This window comes from Schistocerca gregaria, unplaced genomic scaffold (assembly GCF_023897955.1).
Source record: "Schistocerca gregaria isolate iqSchGreg1 unplaced genomic scaffold, iqSchGreg1.2 ptg001130l, whole genome shotgun sequence".
In the NCBI taxonomy this organism is placed as follows: Eukaryota; Metazoa; Arthropoda; class Insecta; order Orthoptera; family Acrididae; genus Schistocerca; species Schistocerca gregaria.
Genome location: NW_026062463.1, coordinates 38,506 through 65,926, shown reverse-complemented (window position 1 = coordinate 65,926; position 27,421 = coordinate 38,506). Strand labels below are relative to the sequence as shown.

General features: G+C 49.1%; 46 non-coding genes across 46 annotated transcripts; all 46 read left to right on the top strand.

Annotated features, from left to right (window-relative positions):
* Nucleotides 1–562: 562 nt before the first annotated feature.
* On the top strand, nt 563–644 carry Trnas-uga (transfer RNA serine (anticodon UGA)). The gene has a single exon. It is a non-coding gene; the product is annotated as a tRNA-Ser (tRNA).
* Nucleotides 645–1,228: 584 nt separating this feature from the next.
* Trnaf-gaa (transfer RNA phenylalanine (anticodon GAA)) lies at nt 1,229–1,301 on the top strand. Its single transcript has one exon. It is a non-coding gene; the product is annotated as a tRNA-Phe (tRNA).
* Nucleotides 1,302–1,837: 536 nt separating this feature from the next.
* On the top strand, nt 1,838–1,910 carry Trnak-uuu (transfer RNA lysine (anticodon UUU)). The gene has a single exon. It is a non-coding gene; the product is annotated as a tRNA-Lys (tRNA).
* Nucleotides 1,911–2,047: 137 nt separating this feature from the next.
* Trnas-cga (transfer RNA serine (anticodon CGA)) lies at nt 2,048–2,129 on the top strand. The gene has a single exon. It is a non-coding gene; the product is annotated as a tRNA-Ser (tRNA).
* A 708-nt stretch (nt 2,130–2,837) lies between these two features.
* On the top strand, nt 2,838–2,919 carry Trnas-uga (transfer RNA serine (anticodon UGA)). Its single transcript has one exon. It is a non-coding gene; the product is annotated as a tRNA-Ser (tRNA).
* A 584-nt stretch (nt 2,920–3,503) lies between these two features.
* Trnaf-gaa (transfer RNA phenylalanine (anticodon GAA)) lies at nt 3,504–3,576 on the top strand. Its single transcript has one exon. It is a non-coding gene; the product is annotated as a tRNA-Phe (tRNA).
* A 536-nt stretch (nt 3,577–4,112) lies between these two features.
* On the top strand, nt 4,113–4,185 carry Trnak-uuu (transfer RNA lysine (anticodon UUU)). The gene has a single exon. It is a non-coding gene; the product is annotated as a tRNA-Lys (tRNA).
* Nucleotides 4,186–4,322: 137 nt separating this feature from the next.
* On the top strand, nt 4,323–4,404 carry Trnas-cga (transfer RNA serine (anticodon CGA)). The gene has a single exon. It is a non-coding gene; the product is annotated as a tRNA-Ser (tRNA).
* A 708-nt stretch (nt 4,405–5,112) lies between these two features.
* Trnas-uga (transfer RNA serine (anticodon UGA)) lies at nt 5,113–5,194 on the top strand. The gene has a single exon. It is a non-coding gene; the product is annotated as a tRNA-Ser (tRNA).
* Nucleotides 5,195–5,778: 584 nt separating this feature from the next.
* Nucleotides 5,779–5,851, top strand: Trnaf-gaa (transfer RNA phenylalanine (anticodon GAA)). Its single transcript has one exon. It is a non-coding gene; the product is annotated as a tRNA-Phe (tRNA).
* Nucleotides 5,852–6,387: 536 nt separating this feature from the next.
* Nucleotides 6,388–6,460, top strand: Trnak-uuu (transfer RNA lysine (anticodon UUU)). Its single transcript has one exon. It is a non-coding gene; the product is annotated as a tRNA-Lys (tRNA).
* Nucleotides 6,461–6,597: 137 nt separating this feature from the next.
* Trnas-cga (transfer RNA serine (anticodon CGA)) lies at nt 6,598–6,679 on the top strand. Its single transcript has one exon. It is a non-coding gene; the product is annotated as a tRNA-Ser (tRNA).
* A 708-nt stretch (nt 6,680–7,387) lies between these two features.
* Nucleotides 7,388–7,469, top strand: Trnas-uga (transfer RNA serine (anticodon UGA)). The gene has a single exon. It is a non-coding gene; the product is annotated as a tRNA-Ser (tRNA).
* Nucleotides 7,470–8,052: 583 nt separating this feature from the next.
* Trnaf-gaa (transfer RNA phenylalanine (anticodon GAA)) lies at nt 8,053–8,125 on the top strand. The gene has a single exon. It is a non-coding gene; the product is annotated as a tRNA-Phe (tRNA).
* A 536-nt stretch (nt 8,126–8,661) lies between these two features.
* Trnak-uuu (transfer RNA lysine (anticodon UUU)) lies at nt 8,662–8,734 on the top strand. Its single transcript has one exon. It is a non-coding gene; the product is annotated as a tRNA-Lys (tRNA).
* Nucleotides 8,735–8,871: 137 nt separating this feature from the next.
* On the top strand, nt 8,872–8,953 carry Trnas-cga (transfer RNA serine (anticodon CGA)). The gene has a single exon. It is a non-coding gene; the product is annotated as a tRNA-Ser (tRNA).
* Nucleotides 8,954–9,661: 708 nt separating this feature from the next.
* Nucleotides 9,662–9,743, top strand: Trnas-uga (transfer RNA serine (anticodon UGA)). The gene has a single exon. It is a non-coding gene; the product is annotated as a tRNA-Ser (tRNA).
* A 583-nt stretch (nt 9,744–10,326) lies between these two features.
* Nucleotides 10,327–10,399, top strand: Trnaf-gaa (transfer RNA phenylalanine (anticodon GAA)). The gene has a single exon. It is a non-coding gene; the product is annotated as a tRNA-Phe (tRNA).
* A 746-nt stretch (nt 10,400–11,145) lies between these two features.
* Trnas-cga (transfer RNA serine (anticodon CGA)) lies at nt 11,146–11,227 on the top strand. Its single transcript has one exon. It is a non-coding gene; the product is annotated as a tRNA-Ser (tRNA).
* A 708-nt stretch (nt 11,228–11,935) lies between these two features.
* On the top strand, nt 11,936–12,017 carry Trnas-uga (transfer RNA serine (anticodon UGA)). The gene has a single exon. It is a non-coding gene; the product is annotated as a tRNA-Ser (tRNA).
* Nucleotides 12,018–12,600: 583 nt separating this feature from the next.
* On the top strand, nt 12,601–12,673 carry Trnaf-gaa (transfer RNA phenylalanine (anticodon GAA)). Its single transcript has one exon. It is a non-coding gene; the product is annotated as a tRNA-Phe (tRNA).
* Nucleotides 12,674–13,419: 746 nt separating this feature from the next.
* On the top strand, nt 13,420–13,501 carry Trnas-cga (transfer RNA serine (anticodon CGA)). Its single transcript has one exon. It is a non-coding gene; the product is annotated as a tRNA-Ser (tRNA).
* Nucleotides 13,502–14,209: 708 nt separating this feature from the next.
* Nucleotides 14,210–14,291, top strand: Trnas-uga (transfer RNA serine (anticodon UGA)). Its single transcript has one exon. It is a non-coding gene; the product is annotated as a tRNA-Ser (tRNA).
* Nucleotides 14,292–14,874: 583 nt separating this feature from the next.
* Trnaf-gaa (transfer RNA phenylalanine (anticodon GAA)) lies at nt 14,875–14,947 on the top strand. Its single transcript has one exon. It is a non-coding gene; the product is annotated as a tRNA-Phe (tRNA).
* A 536-nt stretch (nt 14,948–15,483) lies between these two features.
* On the top strand, nt 15,484–15,556 carry Trnak-uuu (transfer RNA lysine (anticodon UUU)). Its single transcript has one exon. It is a non-coding gene; the product is annotated as a tRNA-Lys (tRNA).
* A 137-nt stretch (nt 15,557–15,693) lies between these two features.
* Trnas-cga (transfer RNA serine (anticodon CGA)) lies at nt 15,694–15,775 on the top strand. Its single transcript has one exon. It is a non-coding gene; the product is annotated as a tRNA-Ser (tRNA).
* A 708-nt stretch (nt 15,776–16,483) lies between these two features.
* On the top strand, nt 16,484–16,565 carry Trnas-uga (transfer RNA serine (anticodon UGA)). The gene has a single exon. It is a non-coding gene; the product is annotated as a tRNA-Ser (tRNA).
* A 583-nt stretch (nt 16,566–17,148) lies between these two features.
* Trnaf-gaa (transfer RNA phenylalanine (anticodon GAA)) lies at nt 17,149–17,221 on the top strand. The gene has a single exon. It is a non-coding gene; the product is annotated as a tRNA-Phe (tRNA).
* Nucleotides 17,222–17,757: 536 nt separating this feature from the next.
* Nucleotides 17,758–17,830, top strand: Trnak-uuu (transfer RNA lysine (anticodon UUU)). The gene has a single exon. It is a non-coding gene; the product is annotated as a tRNA-Lys (tRNA).
* A 137-nt stretch (nt 17,831–17,967) lies between these two features.
* On the top strand, nt 17,968–18,049 carry Trnas-cga (transfer RNA serine (anticodon CGA)). Its single transcript has one exon. It is a non-coding gene; the product is annotated as a tRNA-Ser (tRNA).
* A 708-nt stretch (nt 18,050–18,757) lies between these two features.
* Nucleotides 18,758–18,839, top strand: Trnas-uga (transfer RNA serine (anticodon UGA)). Its single transcript has one exon. It is a non-coding gene; the product is annotated as a tRNA-Ser (tRNA).
* Nucleotides 18,840–19,422: 583 nt separating this feature from the next.
* On the top strand, nt 19,423–19,495 carry Trnaf-gaa (transfer RNA phenylalanine (anticodon GAA)). Its single transcript has one exon. It is a non-coding gene; the product is annotated as a tRNA-Phe (tRNA).
* A 536-nt stretch (nt 19,496–20,031) lies between these two features.
* Nucleotides 20,032–20,104, top strand: Trnak-uuu (transfer RNA lysine (anticodon UUU)). The gene has a single exon. It is a non-coding gene; the product is annotated as a tRNA-Lys (tRNA).
* Nucleotides 20,105–20,241: 137 nt separating this feature from the next.
* Nucleotides 20,242–20,323, top strand: Trnas-cga (transfer RNA serine (anticodon CGA)). Its single transcript has one exon. It is a non-coding gene; the product is annotated as a tRNA-Ser (tRNA).
* A 708-nt stretch (nt 20,324–21,031) lies between these two features.
* On the top strand, nt 21,032–21,113 carry Trnas-uga (transfer RNA serine (anticodon UGA)). Its single transcript has one exon. It is a non-coding gene; the product is annotated as a tRNA-Ser (tRNA).
* Nucleotides 21,114–21,696: 583 nt separating this feature from the next.
* Trnaf-gaa (transfer RNA phenylalanine (anticodon GAA)) lies at nt 21,697–21,769 on the top strand. Its single transcript has one exon. It is a non-coding gene; the product is annotated as a tRNA-Phe (tRNA).
* A 536-nt stretch (nt 21,770–22,305) lies between these two features.
* Trnak-uuu (transfer RNA lysine (anticodon UUU)) lies at nt 22,306–22,378 on the top strand. The gene has a single exon. It is a non-coding gene; the product is annotated as a tRNA-Lys (tRNA).
* A 137-nt stretch (nt 22,379–22,515) lies between these two features.
* On the top strand, nt 22,516–22,597 carry Trnas-cga (transfer RNA serine (anticodon CGA)). The gene has a single exon. It is a non-coding gene; the product is annotated as a tRNA-Ser (tRNA).
* Nucleotides 22,598–23,305: 708 nt separating this feature from the next.
* On the top strand, nt 23,306–23,387 carry Trnas-uga (transfer RNA serine (anticodon UGA)). Its single transcript has one exon. It is a non-coding gene; the product is annotated as a tRNA-Ser (tRNA).
* Nucleotides 23,388–23,970: 583 nt separating this feature from the next.
* Trnaf-gaa (transfer RNA phenylalanine (anticodon GAA)) lies at nt 23,971–24,043 on the top strand. The gene has a single exon. It is a non-coding gene; the product is annotated as a tRNA-Phe (tRNA).
* Nucleotides 24,044–24,579: 536 nt separating this feature from the next.
* On the top strand, nt 24,580–24,652 carry Trnak-uuu (transfer RNA lysine (anticodon UUU)). Its single transcript has one exon. It is a non-coding gene; the product is annotated as a tRNA-Lys (tRNA).
* Nucleotides 24,653–24,789: 137 nt separating this feature from the next.
* Trnas-cga (transfer RNA serine (anticodon CGA)) lies at nt 24,790–24,871 on the top strand. Its single transcript has one exon. It is a non-coding gene; the product is annotated as a tRNA-Ser (tRNA).
* A 708-nt stretch (nt 24,872–25,579) lies between these two features.
* Trnas-uga (transfer RNA serine (anticodon UGA)) lies at nt 25,580–25,661 on the top strand. Its single transcript has one exon. It is a non-coding gene; the product is annotated as a tRNA-Ser (tRNA).
* Nucleotides 25,662–26,244: 583 nt separating this feature from the next.
* Nucleotides 26,245–26,317, top strand: Trnaf-gaa (transfer RNA phenylalanine (anticodon GAA)). Its single transcript has one exon. It is a non-coding gene; the product is annotated as a tRNA-Phe (tRNA).
* Nucleotides 26,318–26,853: 536 nt separating this feature from the next.
* Trnak-uuu (transfer RNA lysine (anticodon UUU)) lies at nt 26,854–26,926 on the top strand. Its single transcript has one exon. It is a non-coding gene; the product is annotated as a tRNA-Lys (tRNA).
* A 137-nt stretch (nt 26,927–27,063) lies between these two features.
* On the top strand, nt 27,064–27,145 carry Trnas-cga (transfer RNA serine (anticodon CGA)). The gene has a single exon. It is a non-coding gene; the product is annotated as a tRNA-Ser (tRNA).
* Nucleotides 27,146–27,421: the final 276 nt, after the last annotated feature.

Genomic DNA, 27,421 nt, shown 5'->3' with positions numbered 1-27,421 from the left:
CTCTCACTGACGCTGGGACTGCAGAAAGCCGTCGCAGGCCCACGAGTGCGCTCCCGTCATTTTCTCGCGTCGACGCCGAGTTCGTGAGTACACAGACGTGCTTGGAAGCGTTGGACAGAGCCAACATTCATTTCTCTCTTTTTTAAGAATCGCAATTCGGTCATTCGAGTGCGGAAAAAGCAATGGTGCAGCGTTTCTTTTCTTAAGATCTCGCAGCTACTTGCAAGTATGTCGACCACTTAAGACGACAGAAAACTAGCGTCAGCGGTGCGTCAGTGGGAAGTCGGTGAAGTCGCCATTGGAGCCATAAGCCAGTAATTACGTCATGCGAATCACTCGCATGCCACACAGCTGTACGATAGCTCAGTCGGTAGAGCGTTTGATTTTCAACCAAAGGGTGTTGGGTTCAACGCCATGTCTAGGAGAAAATTAATACACTTTCGTAACGGCTAATGTGCTGGCAATGGAAACACTACAGAAAAGAGTGAGGCCACGCCGCTTTCTGCCATTGGATTGCTTCTAAAGGTGCACTTTCACGTGTCGGAAGACGCTACTGCTACCGGCAGTCGTGGCCGAGTGGTTAAGGCGTCTGACTTGAAATCAGATTCCCTCTGGGAGCGTAGGTTCGAGTCCTGCCGACTGCGGAAATTTTGTAGCTCTCAAAAGATGGGCGTTCAGCTGCATTCTAGCAGTTGCGTCACTACTAAACACGTGGGTCGCCGGCAATGTGCAGTATTATTGGCTGCAGCGCTACAGTGGCACCCAGAAGCCACAGCTCATCGCCTCGTCACACTGCCGTCCACCAGGTGTGAGTGCAAGTGTCGCCTCTCTGGGCAGTGCAGATGTGTCCATTTTAGCTTGCAGACAGTTACGTGTAGCAATTTATGAGCTAACGCAAGTCAAATGTTTTAGCGTGTGTATCTGCTAGATACTGCCTCTCACATGGTAGAGAGGCTCACTCCTTCTTGTGTCTCGTTCTCTGCACACGAGTTGCACGTGGCATCGATATAGCATAGGTTTTCTAGAGAAAGCGAAGTCAATATTACATGAATCGAGTCGACATGTTTGCTTCTTACGATGATGGAATCAGAAGAAATGTGTGTGGTACTTCACTGCATCTGCTGCTCGCCTTTCAGCGTCCCTATGTCTTATCAGACGAAGATGACTGTGAAATTGGCGGCGATTCAGAGGTTAACGAAGACGCGCAAATCTGCGGACTTAGGTGTGAGCCGAAATAGCTCAGTTGGGAGAGCGTTAGACTGAAGATCTAAAGGTCCCTGGTTCGATCCCGGGTTTCGGCAAGCGTATGTTTTGAAGCTGATGCCAATGGAATTGCTCCGAGTCTGTGATGATGTAGGTACAGCCGATAACAAAAATGACTCTATCCTGTAACTGTTCAGGTTGTCTAGTGCTTGCCGTAAGAGGAACACAGTAGGCAACTCCCTGAGAAGTAAGAAAATACGAAAAGTCCTACCGACTGCGTTCCTTTTTTTGTGTCAGGAGGTGAAGAACGTCTCCAACGGAACCGTGAAATGAGCGAAAACGTGGGAAGCATTGCATTCGAAATGCTTGTGAAATTTCCAATTACTCAGTGAGTGTCGACAAAACACGTAAATCCTCTACTCCAACGTATGAGACCTAACGACTGCTGCGGTTTGTTTTTGCATCGTGTGTCAGCATTCTTCGATAGTCTGCTACGAGCTTAGCGCGACACGTTTGTAGACAGCATTCAGGCGACGTTTAATTAGTAACAGCTCCATGCAGCGATAGCACAGCTGTGAAGGACATGAGTCAATGTACAGCTGTGCATCGTGGGATGTTCTCTACTGTCGTGTGAGCCCGGATAGCTCAGTCGGTAGAGCATTAGGCTTTTAACCTAAGGGTCCAGGGTTCAAGTCCCTGTTCGGGCGGAAATTTTAATACTTTGGTAGCGATTCCTCTGGTAGCGGTGGAAACACTACGGAAAAGAATGCAGCTACGCCGTTTTCTGATGCCACATAGCTTTAAACCGCAGAAGTTGCATGTGTCGGAGAACCTCGACCTACGGGCAGTCGTGGCCGAGTGGTTAAGGCGTCTGATTCGAAATTAGATTCCCTCTGGGAGCGTAGGTTCGAATCCTACCGGCTGCGTGCGATTTTGCGTAAAGAGGAGCAAATATTTTCACACACGTGAACGCGGTTGCAAACCGATGGCGCCATCTTCAACAAGACGAAAATTTCCGTTTAACAATACTGAGTGTCGCGACGGCTGCTGCTTACTGTGGCTACCGGTTCTCCTCTCACTGACGCTGGGACTGCAGAAAGCCGTCGCAGGCCCACGAGTGCGCTCCCGTCATTTTCTCGCGTCGACGCCGAGTTCGTGAGTACACAGACGTGCTTGGAAGCGTTGGACAGAGCCAACATTCATTTCTCTCTTTTTTAAGAATCGCAATTCGGTCATTCGAGTGCGGAAAAAGCAATGGTGCAGCGTTTCTTTTCTTAAGATCTCGCAGCTACTTGCAAGTATGTCGACCACTTAAGACGACAGAAAACTAGCGTCAGCGGTGCGTCAGTGGGAAGTCGGTGAAGTCGCCATTGGAGCCATAAGCCAGTAATTACGTCATGCGAATCACTCGCATGCCACACAGCTGTACGATAGCTCAGTCGGTAGAGCGTTTGATTTTCAACCAAAGGGTGTTGGGTTCAACGCCATGTCTAGGAGAAAATTAATACACTTTCGTAACGGCTAATGTGCTGGCAATGGAAACACTACAGAAAAGAGTGAGGCCACGCCGCTTTCTGCCATTGGATTGCTTCTAAAGGTGCACTTTCACGTGTCGGAAGACGCTACTGCTACCGGCAGTCGTGGCCGAGTGGTTAAGGCGTCTGACTTGAAATCAGATTCCCTCTGGGAGCGTAGGTTCGAGTCCTGCCGACTGCGGAAATTTTGTAGCTCTCAAAAGATGGGCGTTCAGCTGCATTCTAGCAGTTGCGTCACTACTAAACACGTGGGTCGCCGGCAATGTGCAGTATTATTGGCTGCAGCGCTACAGTGGCACCCAGAAGCCACAGCTCATCGCCTCGTCACACTGCCGTCCACCAGGTGTGAGTGCAAGTGTCGCCTCTCTGGGCAGTGCAGATGTGTCCATTTTAGCTTGCAGACAGTTACGTGTAGCAATTTATGAGCTAACGCAAGTCAAATGTTTTAGCGTGTGTATCTGCTAGATACTGCCTCTCACATGGTAGAGAGGCTCACTCCTTCTTGTGTCTCGTTCTCTGCACACGAGTTGCACGTGGCATCGATATAGCATAGGTTTTCTAGAGAAAGCGAAGTCAATATTACATGAATCGAGTCGACATGTTTGCTTCTTACGATGATGGAATCAGAAGAAATGTGTGTGGTACTTCACTGCATCTGCTGCTCGCCTTTCAGCGTCCCTATGTCTTATCAGACGAAGATGACTGTGAAATTGGCGGCGATTCAGAGGTTAACGAAGACGCGCAAATCTGCGGACTTAGGTGTGAGCCGAAATAGCTCAGTTGGGAGAGCGTTAGACTGAAGATCTAAAGGTCCCTGGTTCGATCCCGGGTTTCGGCAAGCGTATGTTTTGAAGCTGATGCCAATGGAATTGCTCCGAGTCTGTGATGATGTAGGTACAGCCGATAACAAAAATGACTCTATCCTGTAACTGTTCAGGTTGTCTAGTGCTTGCCGTAAGAGGAACACAGTAGGCAACTCCCTGAGAAGTAAGAAAATACGAAAAGTCCTACCGACTGCGTTCCTTTTTTTGTGTCAGGAGGTGAAGAACGTCTCCAACGGAACCGTGAAATGAGCGAAAACGTGGGAAGCATTGCATTCGAAATGCTTGTGAAATTTCCAATTACTCAGTGAGTGTCGACAAAACACGTAAATCCTCTACTCCAACGTATGAGACCTAACGACTGCTGCGGTTTGTTTTTGCATCGTGTGTCAGCATTCTTCGATAGTCTGCTACGAGCTTAGCGCGACACGTTTGTAGACAGCATTCAGGCGACGTTTAATTAGTAACAGCTCCATGCAGCGATAGCACAGCTGTGAAGGACATGAGTCAATGTACAGCTGTGCATCGTGGGATGTTCTCTACTGTCGTGTGAGCCCGGATAGCTCAGTCGGTAGAGCATTAGGCTTTTAACCTAAGGGTCCAGGGTTCAAGTCCCTGTTCGGGCGGAAATTTTAATACTTTGGTAGCGATTCCTCTGGTAGCGGTGGAAACACTACGGAAAAGAATGCAGCTACGCCGTTTTCTGATGCCACATAGCTTTAAACCGCAGAAGTTGCATGTGTCGGAGAACCTCGACCTACGGGCAGTCGTGGCCGAGTGGTTAAGGCGTCTGATTCGAAATTAGATTCCCTCTGGGAGCGTAGGTTCGAATCCTACCGGCTGCGTGCGATTTTGCGTAAAGAGGAGCAAATATTTTCACACACGTGAACGCGGTTGCAAACCGATGGCGCCATCTTCAACAAGACGAAAATTTCCGTTTAACAATACTGAGTGTCGCGACGGCTGCTGCTTACTGTGGCTACCGGTTCTCCTCTCACTGACGCTGGGACTGCAGAAAGCCGTCGCAGGCCCACGAGTGCGCTCCCGTCATTTTCTCGCGTCGACGCCGAGTTCGTGAGTACACAGACGTGCTTGGAAGCGTTGGACAGAGCCAACATTCATTTCTCTCTTTTTTAAGAATCGCAATTCGGTCATTCGAGTGCGGAAAAAGCAATGGTGCAGCGTTTCTTTTCTTAAGATCTCGCAGCTACTTGCAAGTATGTCGACCACTTAAGACGACAGAAAACTAGCGTCAGCGGTGCGTCAGTGGGAAGTCGGTGAAGTCGCCATTGGAGCCATAAGCCAGTAATTACGTCATGCGAATCACTCGCATGCCACACAGCTGTACGATAGCTCAGTCGGTAGAGCGTTTGATTTTCAACCAAAGGGTGTTGGGTTCAACGCCATGTCTAGGAGAAAATTAATACACTTTCGTAACGGCTAATGTGCTGGCAATGGAAACACTACAGAAAAGAGTGAGGCCACGCCGCTTTCTGCCATTGGATTGCTTCTAAAGGTGCACTTTCACGTGTCGGAAGACGCTACTGCTACCGGCAGTCGTGGCCGAGTGGTTAAGGCGTCTGACTTGAAATCAGATTCCCTCTGGGAGCGTAGGTTCGAGTCCTGCCGACTGCGGAAATTTTGTAGCTCTCAAAAGATGGGCGTTCAGCTGCATTCTAGCAGTTGCGTCACTACTAAACACGTGGGTCGCCGGCAATGTGCAGTATTATTGGCTGCAGCGCTACAGTGGCACCCAGAAGCCACAGCTCATCGCCTCGTCACACTGCCGTCCACCAGGTGTGAGTGCAAGTGTCGCCTCTCTGGGCAGTGCAGATGTGTCCATTTTAGCTTGCAGACAGTTACGTGTAGCAATTTATGAGCTAACGCAAGTCAAATGTTTTAGCGTGTGTATCTGCTAGATACTGCCTCTCACATGGTAGAGAGGCTCACTCCTTCTTGTGTCTCGTTCTCTGCACACGAGTTGCACGTGGCATCGATATAGCATAGGTTTTCTAGAGAAAGCGAAGTCAATATTACATGAATCGAGTCGACATGTTTGCTTCTTACGATGATGGAATCAGAAGAAATGTGTGTGGTACTTCACTGCATCTGCTGCTCGCCTTTCAGCGTCCCTATGTCTTATCAGACGAAGATGACTGTGAAATTGGCGGCGATTCAGAGGTTAACGAAGACGCGCAAATCTGCGGACTTAGGTGTGAGCCGAAATAGCTCAGTTGGGAGAGCGTTAGACTGAAGATCTAAAGGTCCCTGGTTCGATCCCGGGTTTCGGCAAGCGTATGTTTTGAAGCTGATGCCAATGGAATTGCTCCGAGTCTGTGATGATGTAGGTACAGCCGATAACAAAAATGACTCTATCCTGTAACTGTTCAGGTTGTCTAGTGCTTGCCGTAAGAGGAACACAGTAGGCAACTCCCTGAGAAGTAAGAAAATACGAAAAGTCCTACCGACTGCGTTCCTTTTTTTGTGTCAGGAGGTGAAGAACGTCTCCAACGGAACCGTGAAATGAGCGAAAACGTGGGAAGCATTGCATTCGAAATGCTTGTGAAATTTCCAATTACTCAGTGAGTGTCGACAAAACACGTAAATCCTCTACTCCAACGTATGAGACCTAACGACTGCTGCGGTTTGTTTTTGCATCGTGTGTCAGCATTCTTCGATAGTCTGCTACGAGCTTAGCGCGACACGTTTGTAGACAGCATTCAGGCGACGTTTAATTAGTAACAGCTCCATGCAGCGATAGCACAGCTGTGAAGGACATGAGTCAATGTACAGCTGTGCATCGTGGGATGTTCTCTACTGTCGTGTGAGCCCGGATAGCTCAGTCGGTAGAGCATTAGGCTTTTAACCTAAGGGTCCAGGGTTCAAGTCCCTGTTCGGGCGGAAATTTTAATACTTTGGTAGCGATTCCTCTGGTAGCGGTGGAAACACTACGGAAAAGAATGCAGCTACGCCGTTTTCTGATGCCACATAGCTTTAAACCGTAGAAGTTGCATGTGTCGGAGAACCTCGCCCTACGGGCAGTCGTGGCCGAGTGGTTAAGGCGTCTGACTCGAAATCAGATTCCCTCTGGGAGCGTAGGTTCGAATCCTACCGGCTGCGTGCGATTTTGCGTAAAGAGGAGCAAATATTTTCACACACGTGAACGCGGTTGCAAACCGATGGCGCCATCTTCAACAAGACGAAAATTTCCGTTTAACAATACTGAGTGTCGCGACGGCTGCTGCTTACTGTGGCTACCGGTTCTCCTCTCACTGACGCTGGGACTGCAGAAAGCCGTCGCAGGCCCACGAGTGCGCTCCCGTCATTTTCTCGCGTCGACGCCGAGTTCGTGAGTACACAGACGTGCTTGGAAGCGTTGGACAGAGCCAACATTCATTTCTCTCTTTTTTAAGAATCGCAATTCGGTCATTCGAGTGCGGAAAAAGCAATGGTGCAGCGTTTCTTTTCTTAAGATCTCGCAGCTACTTGCAAGTATGTCGACCACTTAAGACGACAGAAAACTAGCGTCAGCGGTGCGTCAGTGGGAAGTCGGTGAAGTCGCCATTGGAGCCATAAGCCAGTAATTACGTCATGCGAATCACTCGCATGCCACACAGCTGTACGATAGCTCAGTCGGTAGAGCGTTTGATTTTCAACCAAAGGGTGTTGGGTTCAACGCCATGTCTAGGCGAAAATTAATACACTTTCGTAACGGCTAATGTGCTGGCAATGGAAACACTACAGAAAAGAGTGAGGCCACGCCGCTTTCTGCCATTGGATTGCTTCTAAAGGTGCACTTTCACGTGTCGGAAGACGCTACTGCTACCGGCAGTCGTGGCCGAGTGGTTAAGGCGTCTGACTTGAAATCAGATTCCCTCTGGGAGCGTAGGTTCGAGTCCTGCCGACTGCGGAAATTTTGTAGCTCTCAAAAGATGGGCGTTCAGCTGCATTCTAGCAGTTGCGTCACTACTAAACACGTGGGTCGCCGGCAATGTGCAGTATTATTGGCTGCAGCGCTACAGTCGCACCCAGAAGCCACAGCTCATCGCCTCGTCACACTGCCGTCCACCAGGTGTGAGTGCAAGTGTCGCCTCTCTGGGCAGTGCAGATGTGTCCATTTTAACTTGCAGACAATTACGTGTAGCAATTTATGAGCTAACGCAAGTCAAATGTTTTAGCGTGTGTATCTGCTACATACTGCCTCTCACATGGTAGAGAGCTCACTCCTTCTTGTGTCTCGTTCTCTGCACACGAGTTGCACGTGGCATCGATATAGCAAAGGTTTTCTAGAGAAAGCGAAGTCAATATTACATGAATCGAGTCGACATGTTTGCTTCTTACGATGATGGAATCAGAAGAAATGTGTGTGGTACTTCACTGCATCTGCTGCTCGCCTTTCAGCGTCCCTATGTCTTATCAGACGAAGATGACTGTGAAATTGGCGGCGATTCAGAGGTTAACGAAGACGCGCAAATCTGCGGACTTAGGTGTGAGCCGAAATAGCTCAGTTGGGAGAGCGTTAGACTGAAGATCTAAAGGTCCCTGGTTCGATCCCGGGTTTCGGCAAGCGTATGTTTTGAAGCTGATGCCAATGGAATTGCTCCGAGTCTGTGATGATGTAGGTACAGCCGATAACAAAAATGACTCTATCCTGTAACTGTTCAGGTTGTCTAGTGCTTGCCGTAAGAGGAACACAGTAGGCAACTCCCTGAGAAGTAAGAAAATACGAAAAGTCCTACCGACTGCGTTCCTTTTTTTGTGTCAGGAGGTGAAGAACGTCTCCAACGGAACCGTGAAATGAGCGAAAACGTGGGAAGCATTGCATTCGAAATGCTTGTGAAATTTCCAATTACTCAGTGAGTGTCGACAAAACACGTAAATCCTCTACTCCAACGTATGAGACCTAACGACTGCTGCGGTTTGTTTTTGCATCGTGTGTCAGCATTCTTCGATAGTCTGCTACGAGCTTAGCGCGACACGTTTGTAGACAGCATTCAGGCGACGTTTAATTAGTAACAGCTCCATGCAGCGATAGCACAGCTGTGAAGGACATGAGTCAATGTACAGCTGTGCATCGTGGGATGTTCTCTACTGTCGTGTGAGCCCGGATAGCTCAGTCGGTAGAGCATTAGGCTTTTAACCTAAGGGTCCAGGGTTCAAGTCCCTGTTCGGGCGGAAATTTTAATACTTTGGTAGCGATTCCTCTGGTAGCGGTGGAAACACTACGGAAAAGAATGCAGCTACGCCGTTTTCTGATGCCACATAGCTTTAAACCGTAGAAGTTGCATGTGTCGGAGAACCTCGCCCTACGGGCAGTCGTGGCCGAGTGGTTAAGGCGTCTGACTCGAAATCAGATTCCCTCTGGGAGCGTAGGTTCGAATCCTACCGGCTGCGTGCGATTTTGCGTAAAGAGGAGCAAATATTTTCACACACGTGAACGCGGTTGCAAACCGATGGCGCCATCTTCAACAAGACGAAAATTTCCGTTTAACAATACTGAGTGTCGCGACGGCTGCTGCTTACTGTGGCTACCGGTTCTCCTCTCACTGACGCTGGGACTGCAGAAAGCCGTCGCAGGCCCACGAGTGCGCTCCCGTCATTTTCTCGCGTCGACGCCGAGTTCGTGAGTACACAGACGTGCTTGGAAGCGTTGGACAGAGCCAACATTCATTTCTCTCTTTTTTAAGAATCGCAATTCGGTCATTCGAGTGCGGAAAAAGCAATGGTGCAGCGTTTCTTTTCTTAAGATCTCGCAGCTACTTGCAAGTATGTCGACCACTTAAGACGACAGAAAACTAGCGTCAGCGGTGCGTCAGTGGGAAGTCGGTGAAGTCGCCATTGGAGCCATAAGCCAGTAATTACGTCATGCGAATCACTCGCATGCCACACAGCTGTACGATAGCTCAGTCGGTAGAGCGTTTGATTTTCAACCAAAGGGTGTTGGGTTCAACGCCATGTCTAGGAGAAAATTAATACACTTTCGTAACGGCTAATGTGCTGGCAATGGAAACACTACAGAAAAGAGTGAGGCCACGCCGCTTTCTGCCATTGGATTGCTTCTAAAGGTGCACTTTCACGTGTCGGAAGACGCTACTGCTACCGGCAGTCGTGGCCGAGTGGTTAAGGCGTCTGACTTGAAATCAGATTCCCTCTGGGAGCGTAGGTTCGAGTCCTGCCGACTGTGGAAATTTTGTAGCTCTCAAAAGATGGGCGTTCAGCTGCATTCTAGCAGTTGCGTCACTACTAAACACGTGGGTCGCCGGCAATGTGCAGTATTATTGGCTGCAGCGCTACAGTGGCACCCAGAAGCCACAGCTCATCGCCTCGTCACACTGCCGTCCACCAGGTGTGAGTGCAAGTGTCGCCTCTCTGGGCAGTGCAGATGTGTCCATTTTAGCTTGCAGACAGTTACGTGTAGCAATTTATGAGCTAACGCAAGTCAAATGTTTTAGCGTGTGTATCTGCTACATACTGCCTCTCACATGGTAGAGAGCTCACTCCTTCTTGTGTCTCGTTCTCTGCACACGAGTTGCACGTGGCATCGATATAGCAAAGGTTTTCTAGAGAAAGCGAAGTCAATATTACATGAATCGAGTCGACATGTTTGCTTCTTACGATGATGGAATCAGAAGAAATGTGTGTGGTACTTCACTGCATCTGCTGCTCGCCTTTCAGCGTCCCTATGTCTTATCAGACGAAGATGACTGTGAAATTGGCGGCGATTCAGAGGTTAACGAAGACGCGCAAATCTGCGGACTTAGGTGTGAGCCGAAATAGCTCAGTTGGGAGAGCGTTAGACTGAAGATCTAAAGGTCCCTGGTTCGATCCCGGGTTTCGGCAAGCGTATGTTTTGAAGCTGATGCCAATGGAATTGCTCCGAGTCTGTGATGATGTAGGTACAGCCGATAACAAAAATGACTCTATCCTGTAACTGTTCAGGTTGTCTAGTGCTTGCCGTAAGAGGAACACAGTAGGCAACTCCCTGAGAAGTAAGAAAATACGAAAAGTCCTACCGACTGCGTTCCTTTTTTTGTGTCAGGAGGTGAAGAACGTCTCCAACGGAACCGTGAAATGAGCGAAAACGTGGGAAGCATTGCATTCGAAATGCTTGTGAAATTTCCAATTACTCAGTGAGTGTCGACAAAACACGTAAATCCTCTACTCCAACGTATGAGACCTAACGACTGCTGCGGTTTGTTTTTGCATCGTGTGTCAGCATTCTTTCGATAGTCTGCTACGAGCTTAGCGCGACACGTTTGTAGACAGCATTCAGGCGACGTTTAATTAGTAACAGCTCCATGCAGCGATAGCACAGCTGTGAAGGACATGAGTCAATGTACAGCTGTGCATCGTGGGATGTTCTCTACTGTCGTGTGAGCCCGGATAGCTCAGTCGGTAGAGCATTAGGCTTTTACCTAAGGGTCCAGGGTTCAAGTCCCTGTGCGGGCGGAAATTTTAATACTTTGGTAGCGATTCCTCTGGTAGCGGTGGAAACACTACGGAAAAGAATGCAGCTACGCCGTTTTCTGATGCCACATAGCTTTAAACCGTAGAAGTTGCATGTGTCGGAGAACCTCGCCCTACGGGCAGTCGTGGCCGAGTGGTTAAGGCGTCTGACTCGAAATCAGATTCCCTCTGGGAGCGTAGGTTCGAATCCTACCGGCTGCGTGCGATTTTGCGTAAAGAGGAGCAAATATTTTCACACACGTGAACGCGGTTGCAAACCGATGGCGCCATCTTCAACAAGACGAAAATTTCCGTTTAACAATACTGAGTGTCGCGACGGCTGCTGCTTACTGTGGCTACCGGTTCTCCTCTCACTGACGCTGGGACTGCAGAAAGCCGTCGCAGGCCCACGAGTGCGCTCCCGTCATTTTCTCGCGTCGACGCCGAGTTCGTGAGTACACAGACGTGCTTGGAAGCGTTGGACAGAGCCAACATTCATTTCTCTCTTTTTTAAGAATCGCAATTCGGTCATTCGAGTGCGGAAAAAGCAATGGTGCAGCGTTTCTTTTCTTAAGATCTCGCAGCTACTTGCAAGTATGTCGACCACTTAAGACGACAGAAAACTAGCGTCAGCGGTGCGTCAGTGGGAAGTCGGTGAAGTCGCCATTGGAGCCATAAGCCAGTAATTACGTCATGCGAATCACTCGCATGCCACACAGCTGTACGATAGCTCAGTCGGTAGAGCGTTTGATTTTCAACCAAAGGGTGTTGGGTTCAACGCCATGTCTAGGCGAAAATTAATACACTTTCGTAACGGCTAATGTGCTGGCAATGGAAACACTACAGAAAAGAGTGAGGCCACGCCGCTTTCTGCCATTGGATTGCTTCTAAAGGTGCACTTTCACGTGTCGGAAGACGCTACTGCTACCGGCAGTCGTGGCCGAGTGGTTAAGGCGTCTGACTTGAAATCAGATTCCCTCTGGGAGCGTAGGTTCGAGTCCTGCCGACTGCGGAAATTTTGTAGCTCTCAAAAGATGGGCGTTCAGCTGCATTCTAGCAGTTGCGTCACTACTAAACACGTGGGTCGCCGGCAATGTGCAGTATTATTGGCTGCAGCGCTACAGTCGCACCCAGAAGCCACAGCTCATCGCCTCGTCACACTGCCGTCCACCAGGTGTGAGTGCAAGTGTCGCCTCTCTGGGCAGTGCAGATGTGTCCATTTTAACTTGCAGACAATTACGTGTAGCAATTTATGAGCTAACGCAAGTCAAATGTTTTAGCGTGTGTATCTGCTACATACTGCCTCTCACATGGTAGAGAGCTCACTCCTTCTTGTGTCTCGTTCTCTGCACACGAGTTGCACGTGGCATCGATATAGCAAAGGTTTTCTAGAGAAAGCGAAGTCAATATTACATGAATCGAGTCGACATGTTTGCTTCTTACGATGATGGAATCAGAAGAAATGTGTGTGGTACTTCACTGCATCTGCTGCTCGCCTTTCAGCGTCCCTATGTCTTATCAGACGAAGATGACTGTGAAATTGGCGGCGATTCAGAGGTTAACGAAGACGCGCAAATCTGCGGACTTAGGTGTGAGCCGAAATAGCTCAGTTGGGAGAGCGTTAGACTGAAGATCTAAAGGTCCCTGGTTCGATCCCGGGTTTCGGCAAGCGTATGTTTTGAAGCTGATGCCAATGGAATTGCTCCGAGTCTGTGATGATGTAGGTACAGCCGATAACAAAAATGACTCTATCCTGTAACTGTTCAGGTTGTCTAGTGCTTGCCGTAAGAGGAACACAGTAGGCAACTCCCTGAGAAGTAAGAAAATACGAAAAGTCCTACCGACTGCGTTCCTTTTTTTGTGTCAGGAGGTGAAGAACGTCTCCAACGGAACCGTGAAATGAGCGAAAACGTGGGAAGCATTGCATTCGAAATGCTTGTGAAATTTCCAATTACTCAGTGAGTGTCGACAAAACACGTAAATCCTCTACTCCAACGTATGAGACCTAACGACTGCTGCGGTTTGTTTTTGCATCGTGTGTCAGCATTCTTTCGATAGTCTGCTACGAGCTTAGCGCGACACGTTTGTAGACAGCATTCAGGCGACGTTTAATTAGTAACAGCTCCATGCAGCGATAGCACAGCTGTGAAGGACATGAGTCAATGTACAGCTGTGCATCGTGGGATGTTCTCTACTGTCGTGTGAGCCCGGATAGCTCAGTCGGTAGAGCATTAGGCTTTTACCTAAGGGTCCAGGGTTCAAGTCCCTGTGCGGGCGGAAATTTTAATACTTTGGTAGCGATTCCTCTGGTAGCGGTGGAAACACTACGGAAAAGAATGCAGCTACGCCGTTTTCTGATGCCACATAGCTTTAAACCGTAGAAGTTGCATGTGTCGGAGAACCTCGCCCTACGGGCAGTCGTGGCCGAGTGGTTAAGGCGTCTGACTCGAAATCAGATTCCCTCTGGGAGCGTAGGTTCGAATCCTACCGGCTGCGTGCGATTTTGCGTAAAGAGGAGCAAATATTTTCACACACGTGAACGCGGTTGCAAACCGATGGCGCCATCTTCAACAAGACGAAAATTTCCGTTTAACAATACTGAGTGTCGCGACGGCTGCTGCTTACTGTGGCTACCGGTTCTCCTCTCACTGACGCTGGGACTGCAGAAAGCCGTCGCAGGCCCACGAGTGCGCTCCCGTCATTTTCTCGCGTCGACGCCGAGTTCGTGAGTACACAGACGTGCTTGGAAGCGTTGGACAGAGCCAACATTCATTTCTCTCTTTTTTAAGAATCGCAATTCGGTCATTCGAGTGCGGAAAAAGCAATGGTGCAGCGTTTCTTTTCTTAAGATCTCGCAGCTACTTGCAAGTATGTCGACCACTTAAGACGACAGAAAACTAGCGTCAGCGGTGCGTCAGTGGGAAGTCGGTGAAGTCGCCATTGGAGCCATAAGCCAGTAATTACGTCATGCGAATCACTCGCATGCCACACAGCTGTACGATAGCTCAGTCGGTAGAGCGTTTGATTTTCAACCAAAGGGCGTTGGGTTCAACGCCATGTCTAGGAGAAAATTAATACACTTTCGTAACGGCTAATGTGCTGGCAATGGAAACACTACAGAAAAGAGTGAGGCCACGCCGCTTTCTGCCATTGGATTGCTTCTAAAGGTGCACTTTCACGTGTCGGAAGACGCTACTGCTACCGGCAGTCGTGGCCGAGTGGTTAAGGCGTCTGACTTGAAATCAGATTCCCTCTGGGAGCGTAGGTTCGAGTCCTGCCGACTGCGGAAATTTTGTAGCTCTCAAAAGATGGGCGTTCAGCTGCATTCTAGCAGTTGCGTCACTACTAAACACGTGGGTCGCCGGCAATGTGCAGTATTATTGGCTGCAGCGCTACAGTCGCACCCAGAAGCCACAGCTCATCGCCTCGTCACACTGCCGTCCACCAGGTGTGAGTGCAAGTGTCGCCTCTCTGGGCAGTGCAGATGTGTCCATTTTAACTTGCAGACAGTTACGTGTAGCAATTTATGAGCTAACGCAAGTCAAATGTTTTAGCGTGTGTATCTGCTACATACTGCCTCTCACATGGTAGAGAGCTCACTCCTTCTTGTGTCTCGTTCTCTGCACACGAGTTGCACGTGGCATCGATATAGCAAAGGTTTTCTAGAGAAAGCGAAGTCAATATTACATGAATCGAGTCGACATGTTTGCTTCTTACGATGATGGAATCAGAAGAAATGTGTGTGGTACTTCACTGCATCTGCTGCTCGCCTTTCAGCGTCCCTATGTCTTATCAGACGAAGATGACTGTGAAATTGGCGGCGATTCAGAGGTTAACGAAAACGCGCAAATCTGCGGACTTAGGTGTGAGCCGAAATAGCTCAGTTGGGAGAGCGTTAGACTGAAGATCTAAAGGTCCCTGGTTCGATCCCGGGTTTCGGCAAGCGTATGTTTTGAAGCTGATGCCAATGGAATTGCTCCGAGTCTGTGATGATGTAGGTACAGCCGATAACAAAAATGACTCTATCCTGTAACTGTTCAGGTTGTCTAGTGCTTGCCGTAAGAGGAACACAGTAGGCAACTCCCTGAGAAGTAAGAAAATACGAAAAGTCCTACCGACTGCGTTCCTTTTTTTGTGTCAGGAGGTGAAGAACGTCTCCAACGGAACCGTGAAATGAGCGAAAACGTGGGAAGCATTGCATTCGAAATGCTTGTGAAATTTCCAATTACTCAGTGAGTGTCGACAAAACACGTAAATCCTCTACTCCAACGTATGAGACCTAACGACTGCTGCGGTTTGTTTTTGCATCGTGTGTCAGCATTCTTCGATAGTCTGCTACGAGCTTAGCGCGACACGTTTGTAGACAGCATTCAGGCGACGTTTAATTAGTAACAGCTCCATGCAGCGATAGCACAGCTGTGAAGGACATGAGTCAATGTACAGCTGTGCATCGTGGGATGTTCTCTACTGTCGTGTGAGCCCGGATAGCTCAGTCGGTAGAGCATTAGGCTTTTAACCTAAGGGTCCAGGGTTCAAGTCCCTGTTCGGGCGGAAATTTTAATACTTTGGTAGCGATTCCTCTGGTAGCGGTGGAAACACTACGGAAAAGAATGCAGCTACGCCGTTTTCTGATGCCACATAGCTTTAAACCGTAGAAGTTGCATGTGTCGGAGAACCTCGCCCTACGGGCAGTCGTGGCCGAGTGGTTAAGGCGTCTGCCTCGAAATCAGATTTCCTCTGGGAGCGTAGGTTCGAATCCTACCGGCTGCGTGCGATTTTGCGTAAAGAGGAGCAAATATTTTCACACACGTGAACGCGGTTGCAAACCGATGGCGCCATCTTCAACAAGACGAAAATTTCCGTTTAACAATACTGAGTGTCGCGACGGCTGCTGCTTACTGTGGCTACCGGTTCTCCTCTCACTGACGCTGGGACTGCAGAAAGCCGTCGCAGGCCCACGAGTGCGCTCCCGTCATTTTCTCGCGTCGACGCCGAGTTCGTGAGTACACAGACGTGCTTGGAAGCGTTGGACAGAGCCAACATTCATTTCTCTCTTTTTTAAGAATCGCAATTCGGTCATTCGAGTGCGGAAAAAGCAATGGTGCAGCGTTTCTTTTCTTAAGATCTCGCAGCTACTTGCAAGTATGTCGACCACTTAAGACGACAGAAAACTAGCGTCAGCGGTGCGTCAGTGGGAAGTCGGTGAAGTCGCCATTGGAGCCATAAGCCAGTAATTACGTCATGCGAATCACTCGCATGCCACACAGCTGTACGATAGCTCAGTCGGTAGAGCGTTTGATTTTCAACCAAAGGGTGTTGGGTTCAACGCCATGTCTAGGCGAAAATTAATACACTTTCGTAACGGCTAATGTGCTGGCAATGGAAACACTACAGAAAAGAGTGAGGCCACGCCGCTTTCTGCCATTGGATTGCTTCTAAAGGTGCACTTTCACGTGTCGGAAGACGCTACTGCTACCGGCAGTCGTGGCCGAGTGGTTAAGGCGTCTGACTTGAAATCAGATTCCCTCTGGGAGCGTAGGTTCGAGTCCTGCCGACTGCGGAAATTTTGTAGCTCTCAAAAGATGGGCGTTCAGCTGCATTCTAGCAGTTGCGTCACTACTAAACACGTGGGTCGCCGGCAATGTGCAGTATTATTGGCTGCAGCGCTACAGTCGCACCCAGAAGCCACAGCTCATCGCCTCGTCACACTGCCGTCCACCAGGTGTGAGTGCAAGTGTCGCCTCTCTGGGCAGTGCAGATGTGTCCATTTTAACTTGCAGACAGTTACGTGTAGCAATTTATGAGCTAACGCAAGTCAAATGTTTTAGCGTGTGTATCTGCTACATACTGCCTCTCACATGGTAGAGAGCTCACTCCTTCTTGTGTCTCGTTCTCTGCACACGAGTTGCACGTGGCATCGATATAGCAAAGGTTTTCTAGAGAAAGCGAAGTCAATATTACATGAATCGAGTCGACATGTTTGCTTCTTACGATGATGGAATCAGAAGAAATGTGTGTGGTACTTCACTGCATCTGCTGCTCGCCTTTCAGCGTCCCTATGTCTTATCAGACGAAGATGACTGTGAAATTGGCGGCGATTCAGAGGTTAACGAAAACGCGCAAATCTGCGGACTTAGGTGTGAGCCGAAATAGCTCAGTTGGGAGAGCGTTAGACTGAAGATCTAAAGGTCCCTGGTTCGATCCCGGGTTTCGGCAAGCGTATGTTTTGAAGCTGATGCCAATGGAATTGCTCCGAGTCTGTGATGATGTAGGTACAGCCGATAACAAAAATGACTCTATCCTGTAACTGTTCAGGTTGTCTAGTGCTTGCCGTAAGAGGAACACAGTAGGCAACTCCCTGAGAAGTAAGAAAATACGAAAAGTCCTACCGACTGCGTTCCTTTTTTTGTGTCAGGAGGTGAAGAACGTCTCCAACGGAACCGTGAAATGAGCGAAAACGTGGGAAGCATTGCATTCGAAATGCTTGTGAAATTTCCAATTACTCAGTGAGTGTCGACAAAACACGTAAATCCTCTACTCCAACGTATGAGACCTAACGACTGCTGCGGTTTGTTTTTGCATCGTGTGTCAGCATTCTTCGATAGTCTGCTACGAGCTTAGCGCGACACGTTTGTAGACAGCATTCAGGCGACGTTTAATTAGTAACAGCTCCATGCAGCGATAGCACAGCTGTGAAGGACATGAGTCAATGTACAGCTGTGCATCGTGGGATGTTCTCTACTGTCGTGTGAGCCCGGATAGCTCAGTCGGTAGAGCATTAGGCTTTTAACCTAAGGGTCCAGGGTTCAAGTCCCTGTTCGGGCGGAAATTTTAATACTTTGGTAGCGATTCCTCTGGTAGCGGTGGAAACACTACGGAAAAGAATGCAGCTACGCCGTTTTCTGATGCCACATAGCTTTAAACCGTAGAAGTTGCATGTGTCGGAGAACCTCGCCCTACGGGCAGTCGTGGCCGAGTGGTTAAGGCGTCTGCCTCGAAATCAGATTTCCTCTGGGAGCGTAGGTTCGAATCCTACCGGCTGCGTGCGATTTTGCGTAAAGAGGAGCAAATATTTTCACACACGTGAACGCGGTTGCAAACCGATGGCGCCATCTTCAACAAGACGAAAATTTCCGTTTAACAATACTGAGTGTCGCGACGGCTGCTGCTTACTGTGGCTACCGGTTCTCCTCTCACTGACGCTGGGACTGCAGAAAGCCGTCGCAGGCCCACGAGTGCGCTCCCGTCATTTTCTCGCGTCGACGCCGAGTTCGTGAGTACACAGACGTGCTTGGAAGCGTTGGACAGAGCCAACATTCATTTCTCTCTTTTTTAAGAATCGCAATTCGGTCATTCGAGTGCGGAAAAAGCAATGGTGCAGCGTTTCTTTTCTTAAGATCTCGCAGCTACTTGCAAGTATGTCGACCACTTAAGACGACAGAAAACTAGCGTCAGCGGTGCGTCAGTGGGAAGTCGGTGAAGTCGCCATTGGAGCCATAAGCCAGTAATTACGTCATGCGAATCACTCGCATGCCACACAGCTGTACGATAGCTCAGTCGGTAGAGCGTTTGATTTTCAACCAAAGGGCGTTGGGTTCAACGCCATGTCTAGGAGAAAATTAATACACTTTCGTAACGGCTAATGTGCTGGCAATGGAAACACTACAGAAAAGAGTGAGGCCACGCCGCTTTCTGCCATTGGATTGCTTCTAAAGGTGCACTTTTACGTGTCGGAAGACGCTACTGCTACCGGCAGTCGTGGCCGAGTGGTTAAGGCGTCTGACTTGAAATCAGATTCCCTCTGGGAGCGTAGGTTCGAGTCCTGCCGACTGCGGAAATTTTGTAGCTCTCAAAAGATGGGCGTTCAGCTGCATTCTAGCAGTTGCGTCACTACTAAACACGTGGGTCGCCGGCAATGTGCAGTATTATTGGCTGCAGCGCTACAGTCGCACCCAGAAGCCACAGCTCATCGCCTCGTCACACTGCCGTCCACCAGGTGTGAGTGCAAGTGTCGCCTCTCTGGGCAGTGCAGATGTGTCCATTTTAACTTGCAGACAGTTACGTGTAGCAATTTATGAGCTAACGCAAGTCAAATGTTTTAGCGTGTGTATCTGCTACATACTGCCTCTCACATGGTAGAGAGCTCACTCCTTCTTGTGTCTCGTTCTCTGCACACGAGTTGCACGTGGCATCGATATAGCAAAGGTTTTCTAGAGAAAGCGAAGTCAATATTACATGAATCGAGTCGACATGTTTGCTTCTTACGATGATGGAATCAGAAGAAATGTGTGTGGTACTTCACTGCATCTGCTGCTCGCCTTTCAGCGTCCCTATGTCTTATCAGACGAAGATGACTGTGAAATTGGCGGCGATTCAGAGGTTAACGAAAACGCGCAAATCTGCGGACTTAGGTGTGAGCCGAAATAGCTCAGTTGGGAGAGCGTTAGACTGAAGATCTAAAGGTCCCTGGTTCGATCCCGGGTTTCGGCAAGCGTATGTTTTGAAGCTGATGCCAATGGAATTGCTCCGAGTCTGTGATGATGTAGGTACAGCCGATAACAAAAATGACTCTATCCTGTAACTGTTCAGGTTGTCTAGTGCTTGCCGTAAGAGGAACACAGTAGGCAACTCCCTGAGAAGTAAGAAAATACGAAAAGTCCTACCGACTGCGTTCCTTTTTTTGTGTCAGGAGGTGAAGAACGTCTCCAACGGAACCGTGAAATGAGCGAAAACGTGGGAAGCATTGCATTCGAAATGCTTGTGAAATTTCCAATTACTCAGTGAGTGTCGACAAAACACGTAAATCCTCTACTCCAACGTATGAGACCTAACGACTGCTGCGGTTTGTTTTTGCATCGTGTGTCAGCATTCTTCGATAGTCTGCTACGAGCTTAGCGCGACACGTTTGTAGACAGCATTCAGGCGACGTTTAATTAGTAACAGCTCCATGCAGCGATAGCACAGCTGTGAAGGACATGAGTCAATGTACAGCTGTGCATCGTGGGATGTTCTCTACTGTCGTGTGAGCCCGGATAGCTCAGTCGGTAGAGCATTAGGCTTTTAACCTAAGGGTCCAGGGTTCAAGTCCCTGTTCGGGCGGAAATTTTAATACTTTGGTAGCGATTCCTCTGGTAGCGGTGGAAACACTACGGAAAAGAATGCAGCTACGCCGTTTTCTGATGCCACATAGCTTTAAACCGTAGAAGTTGCATGTGTCGGAGAACCTCGCCCTACGGGCAGTCGTGGCCGAGTGGTTAAGGCGTCTGCCTCGAAATCAGATTTCCTCTGGGAGCGTAGGTTCGAATCCTACCGGCTGCGTGCGATTTTGCGTAAAGAGGAGCAAATATTTTCACACACGTGAACGCGGTTGCAAACCGATGGCGCCATCTTCAACAAGACGAAAATTTCCGTTTAACAATACTGAGTGTCGCGACGGCTGCTGCTTACTGTGGCTACCGGTTCTCCTCTCACTGACGCTGGGACTGCAGAAAGCCGTCGCAGGCCCACGAGTGCGCTCCCGTCATTTTCTCGCGTCGACGCCGAGTTCGTGAGTACACAGACGTGCTTGGAAGCGTTGGACAGAGCCAACATTCATTTCTCTCTTTTTTAAGAATCGCAATTCGGTCATTCGAGTGCGGAAAAAGCAATGGTGCAGCGTTTCTTTTCTTAAGATCTCGCAGCTACTTGCAAGTATGTCGACCACTTAAGACGACAGAAAACTAGCGTCAGCGGTGCGTCAGTGGGAAGTCGGTGAAGTCGCCATTGGAGCCATAAGCCAGTAATTACGTCATGCGAATCACTCGCATGCCACACAGCTGTACGATAGCTCAGTCGGTAGAGCGTTTGATTTTCAACCAAAGGGCGTTGGGTTCAACGCCATGTCTAGGAGAAAATTAATACACTTTCGTAACGGCTAATGTGCTGGCAATGGAAACACTACAGAAAAGAGTGAGGCCACGCCGCTTTCTGCCATTGGATTGCTTCTAAAGGTGCACTTTCACGTGTCGGAAGACGCTACTGCTACCGGCAGTCGTGGCCGAGTGGTTAAGGCGTCTGACTTGAAATCAGATTCCCTCTGGGAGCGTAGGTTCGAGTCCTGCCGACTGCGGAAATTTTGTAGCTCTCAAAAGATGGGCGTTCAGCTGCATTCTAGCAGTTGCGTCACTACTAAACACGTGGGTCGCCGGCAATGTGCAGTATTATTGGCTGCAGCGCTACAGTCGCACCCAGAAGCCACAGCTCATCGCCTCGTCACACTGCCGTCCACCAGGTGTGAGTGCAAGTGTCGCCTCTCTGGGCAGTGCAGATGTGTCCATTTTAACTTGCAGACAGTTACGTGTAGCAATTTATGAGCTAACGCAAGTCAAATGTTTTAGCGTGTGTATCTGCTACATACTGCCTCTCACATGGTAGAGAGCTCACTCCTTCTTGTGTCTCGTTCTCTGCACACGAGTTGCACGTGGCATCGATATAGCAAAGGTTTTCTAGAGAAAGCGAAGTCAATATTACATGAATCGAGTCGACATGTTTGCTTCTTACGATGATGGAATCAGAAGAAATGTGTGTGGTACTTCACTGCATCTGCTGCTCGCCTTTCAGCGTCCCTATGTCTTATCAGACGAAGATGACTGTGAAATTGGCGGCGATTCAGAGGTTAACGAAAACGCGCAAATCTGCGGACTTAGGTGTGAGCCGAAATAGCTCAGTTGGGAGAGCGTTAGACTGAAGATCTAAAGGTCCCTGGTTCGATCCCGGGTTTCGGCAAGTGTATGTTTTGAAGCTGATGCCAATGGAATTGCTCCGAGTCTGTGATGATGTAGGTACAGCCGATAACAAAAATGACTCTATCCTGTAACTGTTCAGGTTGTCTAGTGCTTGCCGTAAGAGGAACACAGTAGGCAACTCCCTGAGAAGTAAGAAAATACGAAAAGTCCTACCGACTGCGTTCCTTTTTTTGTGTCAGGAGGTGAAGAACGTCTCCAACGGAACCGTGAAATGAGCGAAAACGTGGGAAGCATTGCATTCGAAATGCTTGTGAAATTTCCAATTACTCAGTGAGTGTCGACAAAACACGTAAATCCTCTACTCCAACGTATGAGACCTAACGACTGCTGCGGTTTGTTTTTGCATCGTGTGTCAGCATTCTTCGATAGTCTGCTACGAGCTTAGCGCGACACGTTTGTAGACAGCATTCAGGCGACGTTTAATTAGTAACAGCTCCATGCAGCGATAGCACAGCTGTGAAGGACATGAGTCAATGTACAGCTGTGCATCGTGGGATGTTCTCTACTGTCGTGTGAGCCCGGATAGCTCAGTCGGTAGAGCATTAGGCTTTTAACCTAAGGGTCCAGGGTTCAAGTCCCTGTTCGGGCGGAAATTTTAATACTTTGGTAGCGATTCCTCTGGTAGCGGTGGAAACACTACGGAAAAGAATGCAGCTACGCCGTTTTCTGATGCCACATAGCTTTAAACCGTAGAAGTTGCATGTGTCGGAGAACCTCGCCCTACGGGCAGTCGTGGCCGAGTGGTTAAGGCGTCTGCCTCGAAATCAGATTTCCTCTGGGAGCGTAGGTTCGAATCCTACCGGCTGCGTGCGATTTTGCGTAAAGAGGAGCAAATATTTTCACACACGTGAACGCGGTTGCAAACCGATGGCGCCATCTTCAACAAGACGAAAATTTCCGTTTAACAATACTGAGTGTCGCGACGGCTGCTGCTTACTGTGGCTACCGGTTCTCCTCTCACTGACGCTGGGACTGCAGAAAGCCGTCGCAGGCCCACGAGTGCGCTCCCGTCATTTTCTCGCGTCGACGCCGAGTTCGTGAGTACACAGACGTGCTTGGAAGCGTTGGACAGAGCCAACATTCATTTCTCTCTTTTTTAAGAATCGCAATTCGGTCATTCGAGTGCGGAAAAAGCAATGGTGCAGCGTTTCTTTTCTTAAGATCTCGCAGCTACTTGCAAGTATGTCGACCACTTAAGACGACAGAAAACTAGCGTCAGCGGTGCGTCAGTGGGAAGTCGGTGAAGTCGCCATTGGAGCCATAAGCCAGTAATTACGTCATGCGAATCACTCGCATGCCACACAGCTGTACGATAGCTCAGTCGGTAGAGCGTTTGATTTTCAACCAAAGGGTGTTGGGTTCAACGCCATGTCTAGGCGAAAATTAATACACTTTCGTAACGGCTAATGTGCTGGCAATGGAAACACTACAGAAAAGAGTGAGGCCACGCCGCTTTCTGCCATTGGATTGCTTCTAAAGGTGCACTTTCACGTGTCGGAAGACGCTACTGCTACCGGCAGTCGTGGCCGAGTGGTTAAGGCGTCTGACTTGAAATCAGATTCCCTCTGGGAGCGTAGGTTCGAGTCCTGCCGACTGCGGAAATTTTGTAGCTCTCAAAAGATGGGCGTTCAGCTGCATTCTAGCAGTTGCGTCACTACTAAACACGTGGGTCGCCGGCAATGTGCAGTATTATTGGCTGCAGCGCTACAGTCGCACCCAGAAGCCACAGCTCATCGCCTCGTCACACTGCCGTCCACCAGGTGTGAGTGCAAGTGTCGCCTCTCTGGGCAGTGCAGATGTGTCCATTTTAACTTGCAGACAGTTACGTGTAGCAATTTATGAGCTAACGCAAGTCAAATGTTTTAGCGTGTGTATCTGCTACATACTGCCTCTCACATGGTAGAGAGCTCACTCCTTCTTGTGTCTCGTTCTCTGCACACGAGTTGCACGTGGCATCGATATAGCAAAGGTTTTCTAGAGAAAGCGAAGTCAATATTACATGAATCGAGTCGACATGTTTGCTTCTTACGATGATGGAATCAGAAGAAATGTGTGTGGTACTTCACTGCATCTGCTGCTCGCCTTTCAGCGTCCCTATGTCTTATCAGACGAAGATGACTGTGAAATTGGCGGCGATTCAGAGGTTAACGAAAACGCGCAAATCTGCGGACTTAGGTGTGAGCCGAAATAGCTCAGTTGGGAGAGCGTTAGACTGAAGATCTAAAGGTCCCTGGTTCGATCCCGGGTTTCGGCAAGCGTATGTTTTGAAGCTGATGCCAATGGAATTGCTCCGAGTCTGTGATGATGTAGGTACAGCCGATAACAAAAATGACTCTATCCTGTAACTGTTCAGGTTGTCTAGTGCTTGCCGTAAGAGGAACACAGTAGGCAACTCCCTGAGAAGTAAGAAAATACGAAAAGTCCTACCGACTGCGTTCCTTTTTTTGTGTCAGGAGGTGAAGAACGTCTCCAACGGAACCGTGAAATGAGCGAAAACGTGGGAAGCATTGCATTCGAAATGCTTGTGAAATTTCCAATTACTCAGTGAGTGTCGACAAAACACGTAAATCCTCTACTCCAACGTATGAGACCTAACGACTGCTGCGGTTTGTTTTTGCATCGTGTGTCAGCATTCTTCGATAGTCTGCTACGAGCTTAGCGCGACACGTTTGTAGACAGCATTCAGGCGACGTTTAATTAGTAACAGCTCCATGCAGCGATAGCACAGCTGTGAAGGACATGAGTCAGTGTACAGCTGTGCATCGTGGGATGTTCTCTACTGTCGTGTGAGCCCGGATAGCTCAGTCGGTAGAGCATTAGGCTTTTAACCTAAGGGTCCAGGGTTCAAGTCCCTGTTCGGGCGGAAATTTTAATACTTTGGTAGCGATTCCTCTGGTAGCGGTGGAAACACTACGGAAAAGAATGCAGCTACGCCGTTTTCTGATGCCACATAGCTTTAAACCGTAGAAGTTGCATGTGTCGGAGAACCTCGACCTACGGGCAGTCGTGGCCGAGTGGTTAAGGCGTCTGACTCGAAATCAGATTCCCTCTGGGAGCGTAGGTTCGAATCCTACCGGCTGCGTGCGATTTTGCGTAAAGAGGAGCAAATATTTTCACACACGTGAACGCGGTTGCAAACCGATGGCGCCATCTTCAACAAGACGAAAATTTCCGTTTAACAATACTGAGTGTCGCGACGGCTGCTGCTTACTGTGGCTACCGGTTCTCCTCTCACTGACGCTGGGACTGCAGAAAGCCGTCGCAGGCCCACGAGTGCGCTCCCGTCATTTTCTCGCGTCGACGCCGAGTTCGTGAGTACACAGACGTGCTTGGAAGCGTTGGACAGAGCCAACATTCATTTCTCTCTTTTTTAAGAATCGCAATTCGGTCATTCGAGTGCGGAAAAAGCAATGGTGCAGCGTTTCTTTTCTTAAGATCTCGCAGCTACTTGCAAGTATGTCGACCACTTAAGACGACAGAAAACTAGCGTCAGCGGTGCGTCAGTGGGAAGTCGGTGAAGTCGCCATTGGAGCCATAAGCCAGTAATTACGTCATGCGAATCACTCGCATGCCACACAGCTGTACGATAGCTCAGTCGGTAGAGCGTTTGATTTTCAACCAAAGGGTGTTGGGTTCAACGCCATGTCTAGGCGAAAATTAATACACTTTCGTAACGGCTAATGTGCTGGCAATGGAAACACTACAGAAAAGAGTGAGGCCACGCCGCTTTCTGCCATTGGATTGCTTCTAAAGGTGCACTTTCACGTGTCGGAAGACGCTACTGCTACCGGCAGTCGTGGCCGAGTGGTTAAGGCGTCTGACTTGAAATCAGATTCCCTCTGGGAGCGTAGGTTCGAGTCCTGCCGACTGCGGAAATTTTGTAGCTCTCAAAAGATGGGCGTTCAGCTGCATTCTAGCAGTTGCGTCACTACTAAACACGTGGGTCGCCGGCAATGTGCAGTATTATTGGCTGCAGCGCTACAGTCGCACCCAGAAGCCACAGCTCATCGCCTCGTCACACTGCCGTCCACCAGGTGTGAGTGCAAGTGTCGCCTCTCTGGGCAGTGCAGATGTGTCCATTTTAACTTGCAGACAGTTACGTGTAGCAATTTATGAGCTAACGCAAGTCAAATGTTTTAGCGTGTGTATCTGCTACATACTGCCTCTCACATGGTAGAGAGCTCACTCCTTCTTGTGTCTCGTTCTCTGCACACGAGTTGCACGTGGCATCGATATAGCAAAGGTTTTCTAGAGAAAGCGAAGTCAATATTACATGAATCGAGTCGACATGTTTGCTTCTTACGATGATGGAATCAGAAGAAATGTGTGTGGTACTTCACTGCATCTGCTGCTCGCCTTTCAGCGTCCCTATGTCTTATCAGACGAAGATGACTGTGAAATTGGCGGCGATTCAGAGGTTAACGAAAACGCGCAAATCTGCGGACTTAGGTGTGAGCCGAAATAGCTCAGTTGGGAGAGCGTTAGACTGAAGATCTAAAGGTCCCTGGTTCGATCCCGGGTTTCGGCAAGCGTATGTTTTGAAGCTGATGCCAATGGAATTGCTCCGAGTCTGTGATGATGTAGGTACAGCCGATAACAAAAATGACTCTATCCTGTAACTGTTCAGGTTGTCTAGTGCTTGCCGTAAGAGGAACACAGTAGGCAACTCCCTGAGAAGTAAGAAAATACGAAAAGTCCTACCGACTGCGTTCCTTTTTTTGTGTCAGGAGGTGAAGAACGTCTCCAACGGAACCGTGAAATGAGCGAAAACGTGGGAAGCATTGCATTCGAAATGCTTGTGAAATTTCCAATTACTCAGTGAGTGTCGACAAAACACGTAAATCCTCTACTCCAACGTATGAGACCTAACGACTGCTGCGGTTTGTTTTTGCATCGTGTGTCAGCATTCTTCGATAGTCTGCTACGAGCTTAGCGCGACACGTTTGTAGACAGCATTCAGGCGACGTTTAATTAGTAACAGCTCCATGCAGCGATAGCACAGCTGTGAAGGACATGAGTCAGTGTACAGCTGTGCATCGTGGGATGTTCTCTACTGTCGTGTGAGCCCGGATAGCTCAGTCGGTAGAGCATTAGGCTTTTAACCTAAGGGTCCAGGGTTCAAGTCCCTGTTCGGGCGGAAATTTTAATACTTTGGTAGCGATTCCTCTGGTAGCGGTGGAAACACTACGGAAAAGAATGCAGCTACGCCGTTTTCTGATGCCACATAGCTTTAAACCGTAGAAGTTGCATGTGTCGGAGAACCTCGACCTACGGGCAGTCGTGGCCGAGTGGTTAAGGCGTCTGACTCGAAATCAGATTCCCTCTGGGAGCGTAGGTTCGAATCCTACCGGCTGCGTGCGATTTTGCGTAAAGAGGAGCAAATATTTTCACACACGTGAACGCGGTTGCAAACCGATGGCGCCATCTTCAACAAGACGAAAATTTCCGTTTAACAATACTGAGTGTCGCGACGGCTGCTGCTTACTGTGGCTACCGGTTCTCCTCTCACTGACGCTGGGACTGCAGAAAGCCGTCGCAGGCCCACGAGTGCGCTCCCGTCATTTTCTCGCGTCGACGCCGAGTTCGTGAGTACACAGACGTGCTTGGAAGCGTTGGACAGAGCCAACATTCA